At 41.9% G+C, this 10,079-nt stretch overlaps 1 pseudogene; it reads left to right on the forward strand.

Annotated features, from left to right (window-relative positions):
• The window catches only part of Gm7298 (predicted gene 7298), a 50,145-nt pseudogene extending 40,266 nt beyond the window's left edge, over nt 1-9,879 (forward strand).
• Nucleotides 9,880-10,079: the final 200 nt, after the last annotated feature.

The following is a 10,079-nucleotide window of genomic DNA, read 5'->3' on the forward strand; positions in this document are numbered from 1 at the left end:
TTCATGGGCTCACTTTCTGTGCTTTACACTCTTCCTCTCCCAGCTCCACAGGAGTGGCTGAAGTGGAAATGACTGTGCCTGACACCATCACTGAATGGAAGGCTGGAGCCCTGTGCCTGTCCAATGACACTGGCCTTGGCCTCTCTTCTGTGGCACCTCTCCAAGTCTTCCAGGACTTCTTTGTGGAGGTCTCATTCCCCTACTCTGTGGTCCGTGGAGAAGCCTTCATGCTCAAAGCTACTGTGATGAACTACCTCCCTACAAGCATGCAGGTGAACACCTTTCTGAATTCAGCATGACCAGAGGGTAAGAGAGCAAATAGTGTGTGTAGATTATAACTAAGACATAAATGAAAAGAATAAACAAAGGGGGGAAGAGATTGTACTGGACCTGTCAGCACGTGGTGCTAAATGTTTAAACAATTCCCTTACTCTAGCTTCATATACACAGCAAAGAGTTGTTTAACAGTATGAACATGACATAAAATTAGGTGGTTTTGCCAGTATGTAAACAGCACATGCTGTACTAACAGAGAGAGGATATTGCATGTAGCCTTTGTATATAGTCAAAAGGAATGGTCCATATATATGTATGAGGTTGTTGCCAGGATAAAATGATATATTGTTTTACAATGAACTTTTCTTTCATTAAAGGGAGGTGTATACTTAAAAATGTTAGTTAAAAATCTAGTACATTCTGCCATTACAATAAAACAAATATAAGTACACAGATATATAATTATCCCCTTAATGGTTTGTGTAGATAATACATAGATGATAGCTAAATAACATTCTAGATATGCATGTGCGAATGACATCTTTGCAAGCCTTCTGTGTCAACTTACATGACATTTTATGCATGTTTTCCAAACACAACCCCTCTCTTCTCTTTCTAACACAAATCCCCGTAAGACTTTTGCCTGCCTACTACCATGTACAACATGCTGTCCTTTCATGGCAACAACTTTCTTTACATTTATTTATTTTTCTATTTCTTTTTCTCTGTTGGGCCACAGATGAGTGTGCAGCTACAAGACTCTCCTGATTTCACAGCTGTTCCAGTGGGAGACTACCAAGATTCTTATTGCCTCAGTGCCAAAGAGAGGTACACCTCATCCTGGCTGGTAACTCCCAAGTCTTTAGGTAAGTGAAAATTTTGTAAGGGGGGGGGGCTCTACCCAGAAAAGGTAAGTATAGGGAAGTTTCTTCAGTTACTTTCTACTCATTGGGTCCCCAAGAGGAAGCTCCCAGTCATTATTGTATCTGGTATATATTTATCACCTTCTTCAATTCAAGATAAGCTCTTGGACCACTCCTAGAACCAAGGATGCCCTGCAGATCTAGGGGCTTTGGTAGGTGCCAGGTTCCTGGCAGATCTGATCTCAGCTCTCTGGACTTTTTGTTTCAGGGAATGTGAATTTCTCTGTATCTGCTGAAGCACAACAGTCCCCAGAGCCCTGTGGTTCTGAGGTGGCTACAGTTCCTGAAACTGGGAGAAAGGACACAGTAGTCAAATTCCTGATAGTTGAGGTGAGTAAACCTTCCTGGTCAGCAGTGTGCTGAGTCCAGAAAATGGAGCAGTGTTGACTATATTTAGATGAAAATTAAAAGATAATATCATATGACCATGAGATAGTTCATAGCTGGCAAGCCCATGCTTCTAAACAGATATGTGTTGTGATTTCTTTTCCATTCCTAGTCTTTTAACTGAAGCTTAGGGGGCAAGGAGGATAATCTAAGACAGTTTATCTTCTTAAGGTTATACTGTTTTCTTCTGATTATGCCCCACCCATTTGTCTTTATTATCTTTCCCTATTGACTCTTTTTGACCTGGCATGCCCAAATTCTCACATGCTGAAACCATTCCAGCCCATGGCCTCACAAGTAAAGCTGTCTCTCAAAAGACAAAACAAAACCAAAAACTGCCTCCAGCAATTCTGTGCTTGCACATTTGGTGTTTGCATACTCAGTGTTTGATTTCTCATGTCTGAATTTTCTGTCTTTTTATCCAAGCCTGAAGGAATCAAGATTGAGCATACCTTCAGCTCACTGTTGTGCGCATCAGGTGAGAACCTTTCAAAATAGCAATGAGGCAGTAACTTAAGTCGCCTACTTCAATATCTTGCAATATTCCTATAAGAAAATGGGAATACTGTCTACCTTATAAACCCTAAAACACTAGCAAAACTAAGTCTTGTAAATGAAGATCATCACTTACCTCAAGCAGCTCTCAAGAGTATAGTTCCCCTGGGACTACACAGTTCACTGTAACCTTTTTTTCTTTAACTATACTGGAGCCTCTTCATCCATTTCAATACTTAGAAAGATATAAAGAGGGAATGACTGAGATGAACTCACGATTGAAATTTTCTTTTAAACAGGGGGAGGTTGGGAATATAAAGAATATCTTGGGAAGAACCATATGTGTTTTGTGTTAGAGCATAATAAAAACAAAGATTTATATGGTTGTAAAATTTCATACATGAGCCAAGCAAAATCATGGTGTGTACTTAGCATGACATTTTTCTCCAGTGGTTGTTTTATGACTTGCTCATTTATCCCTGCTGCTCACTGGAAGCTAACTATTACAGAGAAAATATTGCAACTTATCCCACAAGAGGAAGTTCGCTGTTGCCTATGAGGGACAAGCATAAGGTCAGGGACTGTCCACTCACAATAATGACTCCAAAGCTGGCACCTCTGTTAGCAAGTCCTTGTAGTGTCTACTCAAATCATATTTGTCAAAAGAATAAAGAATTTATATTTAATTTAATGTCAAATCCATTATTATATGAAAGTTAACAAAAGAAATGAAATAATGCAAACTTTTTCATAAAGAATGTAAACTACCTTAGCAACTCCTAATACAGCGGGTGGAAGAAAATCACCATATAACACCAAATTTCTTTTAATGTTTTCCATGAAAGAAAGAGCGAGAAGGGGATCATTGGAGATAATTTAAAAAAAAAAGCCAAAGATAGGATAACAAAAGCTGTATACTTCCCACCGGTCAGCTCTGCTTCCCATCATAGCTACTGATTACAAGGCAATCCACCCACCATCCCTGCCATAGGAAAGCCACCCGGGACAGCTACATGGGATCAGAGAGCTTCCCAAGCAACTCAGGGACCAGGAAGAGCAAAAGGTCACTCAGGATTTCTCCATTCACTTATCCGGGCACACTGGATGTTTACGCAAACATTGCTTGGTTCTAGATTTCCATCCTTGAGATAAAACACCGTGACTAAAGCAACTTAGAGAGCTGACCATCTTACATGCTCACAGTCTATCATGAGGCGAAGGCAGGGCAGGAATCTGGAAACAGGAACTGAAGCAGAAGCTATGGTGGGGTGCAGCTTCCTAGCTGCTCTGTCCTTGCTCCGATTGCTTTCTTATACTCCACAGAATTCGGACACTGGGTCATGACCTATCACATCTATTGTTAAAAAAGAAAAGCTTCAAGACTGGCTCATAGCCCAGTGTTAGGAAGGCATTTTCTCAATAAAGGTTCCCTACTCCCCAAAAAACTCTAACTTATGTAAAACTTCACACACACACAGATACACACACACACACACACACACACACACACACACACACACACAGAGGATTTTTGTACACCAAAATTAAACCAATAACACATTTTTGTGTGTTTATTAAAACTGAGTAGGGCATTGATAAAAATAGAAGAACACAGATCATAGAGGCACAGATGTTCCATTTTGGAAAGATGCTTTGTTCCAAAGCAATGGATGATAAGAGATCATGCCCTGAGCTTGACAAACCTGTGGTACCAGGAATCATGGATTTGGGATATTTACCTCTAAATCACTTTTCTAGGGAAGCAACAATGTAGCTCTGAAGACTCTGAACTTAGGACTCTTTAGATATGCAGAGTACAGAGATGATCATCTACCCCTTTATTTGCTTATTAAGATGCTGAGATATCTGAAAAACTGTCCCTGGTCCTCCCACCAACAGTCGTTAAAGATTCAGCAAGAGCCCATTTCTCTGTGATGGGTGAGTCAATCCATTCCTGGGGGACTTGGAACAATATTCACTAACACTGCCCTGCCCCCAACCATGATTCCAAATGTAGCTTACAAACTATTACACTTGATCGCTTTAACATCCTTCTTCTGTCTTAATCCTCTCAATTCCCACTGGCTTCCAGCACACATCACCCATAAAATTCCTTCACATCACTGAGAAGGGATTCTATTAAAGACATTATTTTGTTCTTGAAGATATTGGCTATTCTGATGTCATGCCTCTCACTATCAGGTGATGTCTTGAGTCCAGCCATAAAAAACACTCAAAACCTTCTCCATATGCCCTATGGCTGTGGGGAGCAGAACATGGTCCTTTTTGCTCCCAACATCTACGTACTGAAATATCTGAATGAAACCCATCAGCTGACCCAGACGATCAAGACTAAAGCCCTTGGCTTCCTCAGAGCTGGTCAGTAAGGCTCAGAAACTCTACCTTGTTCTTGTAAATGTTCTCTCCAGAAATGTCTAGAAATGGGTTTAGCATTGGAGGGGAGAGCAGAGCACTGTTCTTGTTCATTCCTATAAGCCATGGTATGTGAGTGCCTCTCTGACTTCAGATTTATAGCCTGCCATTCTCTGATGTATCCATTTCTTCAGAACACACCCAAAGCCTTGTATTCCAGGTTATCAGAGAGAGCTGAACTACAAACACAAGGATGGCTCCTACAGTGCCTTCGGGGATCAAAATGGCGAGAGAGAAGGAAACACTTGGTAAGAAGAGTCCACTGTGTGCCGGGCCTTGATCAACTCTTGTTCCTCACAGCAGCTATACATGCATTGTATATCATGGAAGTCTATGGGTGCCTGGGCCTGAGACGGACATGTCTGAGGTAGCGCAAACCATAAACTGCAGAACTAAGATTCCTTTGAGGCTCATCTGCTTTGACTCTGAACCATGTGCTTTCTTGATGTCAGTAAGCTGACTTTCTCATTTCTCTCCAGGATCATTCATCAGCAAATGCCTGGTTACATTTTGCTGAGCATCCAGAGATGCTCATAACGGAGACTCAAAAAGCTCTTGTCATTCTTCATGTGACCTTGCATTACCTAAGAATGAATTACTGAGGGCTGGAGAGAAGGTTCAGGCGCTAAGAGCACTGATTGTTGTTTCAGATGTCCCAAGTTCAAATTCCAGCAACAGCATAGTGGCTCATAACCATCTAGTGGGATCAGATGCCCTCTTCTGGTGTGTCTGAAGACAGCAACAGTGTCCTCATATACATAAAATAAATAAATACATCTTTTTTTAAAAATTGCTCACTTACTTAAAAACCCAAAACAAAACAAACTGACTGTGTTATTGAGATAAATCACACAGACAAATGACCAGCAAGTGACAAAGAAAAAAAGAGACTATCATTAATCAGAGATAAACCAAGAAGAGGGCCCTAAATTTTGAAGCAGTAAAAGTATGGTTGGGGTTTTTAGGAAAGGAGATTATTGTTATCTACAAAACCAAGTCACAGGAAGTGGGGGAAAGTCTAGGATAAGCATGCAGGTGTTTTAGATTAGTTAGAAACCATGAGAAAGAAAATCAGGAAACAGCTGAAGCCACAACTAGTGCTTGCCCATTCAAGTGGACCAAGGAATGGAGGAATACTTTGGAGTACCCAGAGACACTGCCCAGCTGTTCTGCTCAGAGACCCTTAGACTCATTGCTCATGAGACTGGACTGGACCCCTGGAAACCCGTGTGTGGAGGTGCTGCCTCAGAACAAAGAATTCATCTCCCCACTCTCTCTCCCCCATCAGGCTCACAGCCTTTGTGCTCAAATCTTTTGCCCAAGCTCGAGCCTTCATCTTTATCGATGAATCACACATCACCCACTCCCTCACCTGGCTCTCCCAGCAGCAGAAGGACAATGGTTGCTTCCAGAGCTCTGGATCATTGTTCAACAATGCCATGAAGGTGATATTTTTTGAACTGCTTATAAGAATGGTGACCTAATAACCCCTTAAAGTCAGGCTATGCACTTACCATGGGGAAGAATAAGCCTCTAGGTTGGGAATGTACTTTTTCATAATGGGGATATGAATGGGAACTTCCATTGAACACGTGGATTGGCCATGAGCAGGGAAGGTATCTTTGATGGTTTGCTTGATGTATGTTCTGCTGGTCTCACTCCTTCTTGTTTGCAGGGGGGAGTAGATGATGAAATGACACTCTCTGCCTACATAACCATGGCCCTTCTGGAAAGTTCACTCCCAGCCACAGTAGGTGCCAGCATCCCAAACTGGTATAAAGCCTGTGGCTTTATATCCTCTCTAAAGCCAAGTGGCAGCTTTCTTTTTTACAATGCTATGCATTTGTCAGAGTGCATCCATGAGCATCCACCTGCTCAATGAAATCCTGTATCTGTTCCAAAAATCAACCCCAAAACACAGCACTATTTGTCTGTATCTTAAATGGAAAGTAGTTTATAAAAAAGAAATGACTCTCAACAGATAGAGGAGAGGGAAGACAGGTAAACAGTGACAGGAAGAAAATAGGAAAGAAAGAAGGGAAGGAGGAAAGGAGGGTAAGGAGAGAGAAAGGAAGGGATGAGAGAGGGGAAGGGATAAAGGGACAAAGGTAAGAGAGTAAGAGGGAGAGAGAGGGAGAGGGAAAGAAGGAGAAGGAGTGAGGGGATGGAAGAAAGGGAGCAGGAGGAGAGAGAAAGAAAGAATGTGGGAGGAGGAAGGGAGTGAGAAGTGTGGAATGGGGAGAGAGGATGGGAGAGAAGAGGAAATAAGGGAAGGAAGGAGAAAGGAAGGAAGAGAGGGGGAGGGAAGAAGGGGGAGAGAGGTAGGAGAAGGGAGGGAGGGACTGAGAAAGAATGGGAATGAGGTAGGGAGGGAAGAGAAGGAAAGGGGGAGGAGAGGGAGGGAGGATTTATTTGAAAAGCATAACCTCCTATAGATTCCATATTTGTCCTGGGACCTGCTAGGACCCTTTTTTTACATAGCTCAGTTTACCTTCTTCTCCCAACAGCATCCTGTTGTCTCCAAAGCCCTGAGCTGCCTGGAGTTATCCTGGAAGACCATAGAACAAGAACGAAATGCCAGCTTTGTGTACACCAAGGCTTTGATGGCCTATGCTTTCGCTCTGGTGGGGAACCAGGATAAGAGAGATGAAATCCTGAAGTCACTTGATGAGGAAGCTATAAAGGAAAGTAAGACTGTGTTCTAAAGTTCCTCTTTATTTAGCTCCTGTGAAGAAAAGCAGGTGAGCACATGGAGCATGGATAGCGCTGTTAGTCCTGAATCTTTGGCATACTGAGGTTTCTCCTTGGACTGCCCCATGAAGAAATGAGTCTTCTTTCTACACAACAACCTTCTCTTTGGTATTTTCTGACAGTGTGACCAAAATCAGCAAATATACAATCATAGTAGAATGCACACAGGTCAAACTAGGTTACAAAGGTGAATGTATTTAAAGCTTAGCTTTTCTCTCTGCTAAGGATATACCTACCAGGAGCAGTAAAGACTATGAAGAACACAAAGAGGAAAGATGCATCAAGGTTTTCAATTGCAACTCTAAACCCACTGGGAAACTTTACTAAATCATTTGGTGTGAACACTGAACAAGCAACATTTTGTTCGGTGTGAGGGAGCTAAGGAGTAAAGGAATTATGTCTGCAATTGTCTCCTCAACTAGAGCACCATTGAGGAATGGTTTAGTTAATAACTTACACATTTCTTTCATGGGCTTTCTCAATCACAATCCATTACACCAACTGGAGATTTTTACTGAGGATTAGCAAATCTGGGCATACTGGGAGTGAAATTTTTGAAACCCTCTACAATCTTTTATAGTTCCTTCTTTCTACATATGAACTTGAAATCATTGACCACTCAGACTTTAAGTTATTTCTCTATTTTTAACCCTAAGACAACTCTATCCACTGGAAAAGACCCCAGAAACCCAGGAAATCTGAACACCATTTGTACAAACCCCAGGCTTCCTCTGCTGAAGTAGAGATGAATGCCTATGTGGTCCTGGCTCGCCTCACTGCCCAGCCAGCCCCATCCCCTGAGGATCTGACTTTGTCAATGAGCACCATCATGTGGCTTACAGAGCAGCAGAATTCCAATGGTGGCTTCTCCTCCACACAGGTTGGTGGTTTTCCTTCAGAGTCCCCATGGGGTTATGAGATTTGAACAAGAGACACAAAACAGTAAAAAGCTGAAGAGGAGAGAACAATGAAATGCTAATCTTGGATACTTTCTGTCAGTAGGAAGCAAGGGATGATATATCCTGTAACAAATTGCCATAGTTCCTGTGTCCAGCCACAAGAGTTCTCTTCTTACCATGGCTAGTGAAACAGGCCGATGTTACTAACCAAAATCAGTTCTTAATATAAAACAATGGTAAAAATCCTGTGCTATCCACAATCCTAGACATAGCTCCCTCACCCTAGAACATTATGTGGAGACATAAGGACAAACCAACTTGTTCATTGCCCTACTGAGCTGTTTACCTTTTCCTGGTAGACTCTCCTAATCTTATGTAAGGATAGATCTCTCTCAGGCTTTCTCCAAGCCAGCAGGAGGTCCTGCTGTCCAGCTTTACCTCTTCATACTTGGAAACAACCAGGACTGTAAACTATTCATTTTTATCATCTAGTCAGTAGAACTCTCAAGAGGTAATATATCCCATCCCCTAAAATACACATCTACCATAATAACTATAATTTATGCTCCAGGTATTCTGGGCATGTATGGCAGAATTAATCTCAAAAAAAAATATCAAGATGGTATTGTCCTCAAAAGGTTAAATACAATGTACTAAAAAACTTCCATGATACAAGTAACTCTTGTTTGCAGTTCAGTTCTTTCCCTCTTTCCTTTGAATAGACAGTCCTTGTTGTGACAGTAAAACCCTTTCTGCTCTCTTGTTGGGCTCTGTTCTCAGGGTAGCATCTGGACCTCTCTGGATAGGGAAGGCTCATGTGACAGAGATCTTTTCTGGAGCATGAAGTACACTTTCCCAGAGTATGCCACTGAAGAGCAAAGCAGTGAAACACAACACTAGATCATAGTTTTTTTCTGTTTAATAAGACTGAATCAGTGTAGGCACTTGAACATGCTGTTTGTATGTGCTGATGGCTCAGCAAGGACAGAAGCAAGTTTATCGAGGAGCACAGGGTTGTGATTTTGTAGGAAGATGGAGGGCTTAACCAAGGGAACCATGGACAAAGGAAGAAAAACAATAAACGCTGGGAGCAAAATCTAATTTGTATTTATATTTTCTGCTGGCTAGGGTACTCCAAGGAAAACAATGTGAATGTTTTTGATTTTCAAATGTATTCTATATTAAAGCCTGAAATAAAGTCTAGAGCTCAAATAACTTGAGAAAAAATCTCATGACATCTTGTGACAGCTAGAACAAACTTTGGGAAGAGCTCAAGACCTTCCAAATGGATGCTACCCTTAATGTATTTATTCATTCCCATCAGGACACTGTGGTGGCCCTTGATGCTCTGTCCAAATACAAAGCAGTGACTTTTTCCAGAAGCCAGAAAACTACTTTAGTGACCATCCAATCTTCAGGGTCATTTTCCCAAAAGTTCCAAGTGGAGAACAGTAATCGCCTGTTACTACAGCAGGTCGCATTACCAGACATTCCTGGGGACTATACCATGAGTGTGTCAGGGGAAGGATGTGTGTATGCTCAGGTAAGATGCTGGGAAGTTGTGGGTGTGCAGCTGTGGGCCTCCTTCCTCAAAATGGGAAGTCTGACTTTGCCTACCTGCACACATTATGCTCAAATTGGGAAAAATTGATCCAAGGACACAGTGAAATGGAGGTGAAATATTTCTCTTCACTACTTGTCAGACTACGCTGAGATACAACATACACTTGGAGAAGCAGCCGTCTGCATTTGCTCTACGGGTACAGACAGTACCTCTAACTTGTAATGACCCCAAAGGCCACAACAGCTTCCAGATCTCACTAGAAATCAGGTATGAGATAGGCATGTGTGTCTGTCTCTGTGTGAATCTCTGTCTCTGTCTCTGTGTGAGCATCTGTCTCTGTCTCTCAGCTAC

The sequence above is a fragment of the Mus musculus genome, chromosome 6 (genome assembly GCF_000001635.26).
Source record: "Mus musculus strain C57BL/6J chromosome 6, GRCm38.p6 C57BL/6J".
NCBI lineage: Eukaryota > Metazoa > Chordata > Mammalia > Rodentia > Muridae > Mus > Mus musculus.